The sequence below is a fragment of the Mobula hypostoma genome, chromosome 9 (assembly GCF_963921235.1).
Source record: "Mobula hypostoma chromosome 9, sMobHyp1.1, whole genome shotgun sequence".
In the NCBI taxonomy this organism is placed as follows: domain Eukaryota; kingdom Metazoa; phylum Chordata; class Chondrichthyes; order Myliobatiformes; family Myliobatidae; genus Mobula; species Mobula hypostoma.
In genome coordinates, this window is record NC_086105.1 from 103217336 (window position 1) to 103224119 (window position 6784).

Genomic DNA, 6784 nt, shown 5'->3' on the forward strand with positions numbered 1-6784 from the left:
TCTAGCATAGTCTAAATCAGCTGACAATACAATTAGTAAGAATCAGGATAAAATGACATGCATATTGCATTCGTGGTCCTCCTCTGTGATTTCCCATTCGCCAGTTCAGGAGATAGATCACTGCAGCATCAACTTACAGGGAATTAAAGATGTAATGAATGACTAGACCTGAGGATGGCAGCATAGGCACTTTTTCAAAAGAGTCAGCATTGTGAGGGCCAATTTGTGTATCTGGATGCTGCCAAGATATGAAAGACAGAAAGATAGGCTTTCATCAGCATAATATCTATTACAATGATTCACTTTTCACATTAATTCATATTGTGTTAACTGTAATGTTTGGTGCACAAAGGAAGAGTCTCAAAGTATAATAAAATGTGATGTCTACCAAAGTTCCAATGAAGGATCTTCAAACTGAACATTAACTCTGTTTCTCTTCCTGCCGATGTCACCAGTCCTGTGAGAATTGCCAGCATTTTCTGTTTTCACCTGAAAACAAAATAATAGCTTCCGTTTTAAGTCACCACAGACAACATTCAAGACCATTGCCCAGTAATGAAGTGATTTGAGAGGTTGGTCATGGCCAGAATCAACTCCTGCCAAAGCAAGGCTCTGGACCTGATGCATTTGCCTATCGCCACAATAGGTCTACAGCAGATATAATCTCACTGGCTCTCCTGGTCTCCAGAACAATAGCAATTCCTACATCAGGCTGCTGTTTAATGATTACAGCTCAGCATTCAACACCATCAGACCCTCAGTACTATTCAACAAGTTCAAAAACCTGGGCATCTGCAATTGGATCCTTGACTTCCTCATCAGGAGGCCACCTCAGTGCGAATTGCAAATAGCATCTCCTCTTTGCTGGCAATCAACAATGTCGCACCTCAAGGATGTGTGCCTAGCCCACTGCTCTACTCTCTCTACACCCATGACTATACACTAGGCACAATTTAAAAACCATCTATAAATTTGCAGGTGACAACCATTGTTGGCAGAATTTCAGTTGGTGATGACGTACTGCACCAGAGTGAGATACATCAGCTGGTTGAGTGGTGTCACAACAACAGTCTTGCACTCCATGTCAGTAAGATTTGATTGTGGACTTCAGGAAGGGGAAGTCAAGGAAACACTCACCAGTCCTCATCTAGGGGTCAGCAGTGGCAAGTGTGAGCAGTTTTAAGTTGCTTGGTGTCAACATCTCTGAAAATCTATCCTGGGTCTAACATATTGATGCAATTACAAAAAAGGAACAGGCTTCATTAACTTCATGAAGATTTTGAGGAGAGTTGGTATGCCATAGGCGGCAAATTTCTACAGATGTACCACAGAGAGCATTCTAACTGGTTGTATGTTCGAACAGCCATTCTAACACTCTGGCATGGAGCAGCCAGGGCAGAGGACCAGAGAAAATTGCAGAAAGTTGGAAACACGGCCAGCTCCATCATGGATACTGGTCTGCACAGCATCCAGGACCCCTTCAAAAGGTGATGACGACAATCATTAAGCAGTGCTATCACCAAGGATACATCCTTTTCTCATTGCTACCATTGAGGTGGCGGTACAGGAGCCTGAAGACGCACACTCAACAGTTCAGGCTCAGCTTCTTCCCCTCCACCATCAGCTTTCTGAATGAACAATGTGGAAAACACAGAGAAAATTAATTGGGAATGGATTTCCTCCACATGCTGGCATGAGCTAAATAGGCACCTTCTAACCCATAAGGCCTCCAAGAAAACTACAACCTCTCCGTGGTTTGGAGGCCAGGAGAGCTTAGTTGGCTGGAGTAGGGGCTTTATGCTTTGGCTCTTGGTAGGGTCTCCCCTGCCAAACAGGTCAAAGAGTAGACTAAGAGTGGTCCACAGGTTCTCCAGGTTTGGGGTTTAGCTCAGGACTAAGAACTCTGACTGGTAAAACAAAATTGTTATGGAAACAGCAATGAAGAATCTATCTACAACTGAGTGACAGTATTCCTGAGTCTCCACCTGGAATTTGCACAAATGACAGTAGGGAAAACAGAGAGGAAGCTACTGACATGATGAAAGAAATGGAGGACCTTCATTGCTGCCCTAAACACCAGCAGTGTAACAGGCAGTAAGTAAAGTAACTCATAAGGAAACATGGAGAGGTATAATACTTACCACACAGGTTCACACATGAAGCGTGATTCATCGGGTGACACACTATCAAAGCATAAAACCAAGAAAGCTTCAACCCAAAATGTTGACAATTCCTTTTCCCCTTACAAATGCTGTTCAAGCTCCTCCATTCCTCTTGCAGATTTTTTGTGGCTCCAGATTAGAGTCATAGAATGTTACAGCACAGAAACAGACCCTTTGGCCCATCTAGTCCCTACTGAACTATTAACCTGCCTGGTCCCATTGACCTGCACCTGAACCATAGCCCTCCATACCCCTCTCATCCACGTACCTATCCAAATCTCTCTGAAATATTCAAATCAGACCCAAATCCATTATTTCCACTGGAAGCTCATTCCACACTCTCACCACTCTGAGTGAAGAAGTTTCCTCTTATGTTCCCCTTAATTAGTTCACCTTTCACCCTTAACCCATGACCTCTAGTTCTAGTCTGACCCAACCTCAGTGGAAAAAGACAGCTTGCATTTACTCTATCTATACCCCTCATAATTTGTATACCTCTATCAAATCTCCCCTCATTCTCCTACTCTCCAGGGAATAAAGTCCTCACCTATTCAACCTCTCCCTGTAACTCAAGACCTCAAGACCTGACAACATCTTTGTAAATTTCCTCTGCAATCTTTCAATCTTATTGATATCTTTCCTGTAGGAACAGTAGGTCACCAGAACTGTACACAATACTCCAAATTAGGCCTCACCAACATCTTATGCAACTTCAAAGTAACATCCCAACTCCTGTACTCATTACTTTGACTTATGAAGGCCAACGTACCAAAAGTTTTCTTTACGACTTTATCAATCTGTGACTTCACTTTCAAGAAATTATGAAACTGTCTTCCCAGATCTCTATGTTGTATGGCACTCCTCAGTGCCCTACTGCTCACCATTTAAGTCCTATCTTGGTTTGTCCTCCCAAAGTGCAAAACTTCACACTTGTCTGCACTAATTTCCTTCTGCCATTTTTCAGTCCATTTTTCCAACTTGTCCAGATCCCACTGCAGGCTTTGATAGTCTTCTTCGCTGACCACTACACTCCCAAACTTAGTGTCATCTGCAAACATGCTGATCCAGTTTCCCACATTATTGTCCGGATCATTGATATAGATGACAAACAACAGACCCAGCTCTGATCCCTAGGAAACACAACCAGTCGCAGGTCTCCAGTCAGAGAGACAACCATCTACTACCACTTTCTGGCTTCTCCCTTGAAGCCAATGTTTAATCCAATTTACTATCTCATCCTGAATGCCAAGCGACTGAACATTCTCGACAAGCCTCCATGCAGGACCTTGTCAAAGGCCTTGCTAAAGTCAATATAGACAACATCTATTGCCTCAACTTCATTAACTTTCCCGGTAACTTCCTCAAAAAACTCTACAAGATTGGTTAGATATGACTTACCATACGCAATTCATGTTGAGTATCGCTAATCAGTCCCTGTCTATCAAAACATTTATGTAATGCCCAGGTTCAGATTTGATTGCTATGTTGTAGGTATTTAATTCTAGCAGTTGCGTAAGAGCAGTCTGTTCTGCTTTCAGCTTGCTTGGGTTTGAGCTAAGATAAGAGGCTTGTTATTCAACTTAGGAATGTGCCGTCAGCCAACCAGGATAGTGGAACTGGGAGAAGGTTCTGGAGAATGCTGGGTTGAAGGTCTTTGTTGGCAGGGGATGGAAGAAGACAGGGGGAAAGCAATGGCTGGGGATGCCATCCCTGTTGCACAAGGTGCTTTGTGCAGATGAACGGCTTCAAGAAAGAAGAACCAATACTCCCGTGGGAGACCCTTTTGTTCGAGATGGATTTCGAGTGACAATCGAAAGGTGGTGTTGTGCTTTCACACAGACCGAGAGTCCAGTGCGTGAATGACCGACAGGTTCAAGATGAGCTCCAATTTAAGTGAACATTTGACTGTTTAAGAGTAATGGGCCCTTTTTGTCTTCTTTTTCCATTTAATAACTGTTTGCTTAAATTAACATTCTTAATTATACTTCTTTTTAATTGTAAGCAGTGTATAATCTGTTATTTCTTGCCGGGGGCAGTAAATCACACAGCATTCACACAAACCAGAGTTTGGGTAGGCGAGACATCCAAACCTCACGGATTTGGCAGAACCAAATCTGTATACGTCCCAGATGTACGCGGCCGGAGAAAGGTGGGTTTATCGCCATGGAATCCAGTGGTTGCTAGCGAGGGACTAACGAGTCGGGTTTCCAGAGACGCCCAGTATAAGGGTGTTTCATTTATATACACGGTCCCTTAGGACACCTTCCAATAACTTAGCCACTACTGATATCAGGCTCAACGGCCTATAATTTCCCGTGTTATTTTTAGAGCCTTTCTTAAACAATGGAACAACATTAACTATCCTCCTCACCTGTTGCCAAGGACATTTTAAATATCTCTGCTAGTGCCTCTGCAATTTCTGCACTGACCTCCCACAATGTCCAAGGGAATACCTCTTCAGGCCCTGGGGATTTATTCATGTTAAATTGCCTCAACACAGCAAACACCTCCTCCTCCAAAACCTGATTACTGTCCATGAACTCACTGCTGTTTTGCCTTACTTCTACAGATTCTGTGTCAATTTCCTGAGAAAATATAGATGCAAAAAAATCCATTTAAGATCACCTCCATCTCTTTTGGTTCCATGCATAGATGACCACTCTGATCCTCAAGAGGACCAATTTGTCACTTGCAATTCTTTTGCTCTTATTATATCTGTAGAATCCTCCAATTAAGATGGCGCTACCAAACGCCATTTGATAGTCAGAAAGCTAAGAAATATGACTAAAAATATCACTAAAAATACCTTTTCTGAGGTAAATTGTGTTAAATTATCGCCACAAACAGTGAAGGGGAGAGTGATGGGAAGGTGAATTCCAGGAATGAACTGAGATGGTGTGTTGCAGAATCGATGCAGATGGAGTTCCGATACCTGTACTGCTGGCCCAGGAGTAAGGTTAATCGTTCAGGGCGCCAAAAGGAGAAGTTGAGGACTGGGCGGAGAAGTTCCACTGCTGGCTCAAATGGCCCAGGTGTGGAGCAGGATCACTGTGGGCACTAATTTGAAGAGTCTGAGATCAGCTTCTGGCTGGGTGACAAAATCTGGGCCCGGAATGTGTCGCTAGGCAGCGTGTTCTAGGCCCAGAGCCTTTTGCAGCAGCAGTGCCGGGCAGTGGCGGCACCAGAGATTTTTTTCTTGCTGGTGCTACAGTGGGGCTGAATTATTCAGTGATGGTGCTGAGGGATGTACTGTATGGTAATATGCATGCGCAAGGCCAGACGCGTGGCATTCAAAAGTCAGTTTCAAGCATTATGTGCCTACTATAAATGCCTCTGTTGATTCACAAGCAACAGCAATTGATGGATAGGATATAGAAGTGAACTGTGACAGTGTCAACAGCATCGGAGACAACCCGGACTACACAGAGCATAAACAAACAAACCAACAGAGCATCCGACCCACAGCGCAGAACGTGAATCACGCACCAGTCCCGCAATCAGCATCAAATGCATGCTTTTCAACTGAAAAACACAACACTAATCCACAATGTCCACTGCTAATCACATTTCTTAGACAGACAAGGCCAAAAGATACACCGTTATTAAAGTCAAATAAGGCAAACAACAGATGCAAGGCTTTACCAGGAGTTGGACAAATCGTACTCAGACCATGCAATACCTCAATTAATTTGGCTACTGAATTTAAAACAAAAATCAACAGAATCACTGCTTGGAAGTCTAAGCAAAACCAGTAGGCTTAATAGCAGTAAATGTAATATCAGATTAGATTAGATTATGAGGCCACGCGGACCTCTTTTATTGTCATTTAGTAATGCATGCATTAAGAAATGATACAATGTTCCTCCAGAATGATATCACAGAAATACAACACAAACCAAGACTGAAAAACTGACAAAAACCACATAATTATAACATATAGTTACAACAGTGCAAAGCAATACCGTAATTTGATAAAGAACAGACCATGGGCACGGTAAAAAAAAAGTCTGAAAGTCTCTCGAAAGTCCCATCATCTCACGCAGACAGTAAAAGGAAGAAAAACTCTCCCTGCCATGAATCTCCAGCGCCGCAAACTTGCCGATGCAGCACCCTGGAAGCACCCGACCACAGCCAACTCTTGAGTCCGTCTGAAAAATTCGAGCCTCCGACCAGCCCTCCGACACCAAGCACCGAGCACCATCTCTGCCGAGCGCTCCAACCCCAGCCCCAGCAACAGGCAATAGGCAAAGCCGGGGATTTGGGGACTTCCCCTCCGGAGATTCTCAATCACACAGTAGCAGCAGCAGCAAAGCGGGCATTTCAGAAGTTTCTCCAGATGTTCCTCCGTGCTTCTCACATCTGTCTCCATCAAATCAGGATTGTGCCTGGTACCTACTTACAAATACAATATCATTTCGGAGCGGCCGCGCGCACTGCATCTCGCCGCCATCTTCTCCTCCCCTCCTCCCCTAATATTTTAGGATTTGCAGGAAACATAAGCACTATAGGGTATTCACCACAGAATAATAATAATAATCAGCATTAGTTTTGGCCCAAATTTTTTAAAAAATCAACTTTACTCACCATTGATGTTTTCAAAGAAGCACAATCCGTCTGTTGTT

The 6784-nt window shown here is 43.5% G+C and overlaps 1 long non-coding RNA gene across 1 annotated transcript; it reads right to left on the reverse strand.

Moving 5' to 3' along the window:
• LOC134351337 (uncharacterized) lies at positions 1-3692 on the reverse strand. The gene is made up of 3 exons (XR_010019126.1): positions 3561-3692; positions 389-489; positions 1-238 (listed from the first exon to the last, which is right to left on the reverse strand). It is a non-coding gene; the product is annotated as an uncharacterized LOC134351337 (long non-coding RNA).
• Between the last annotated feature and the right edge of the window lie 3092 nt (positions 3693-6784).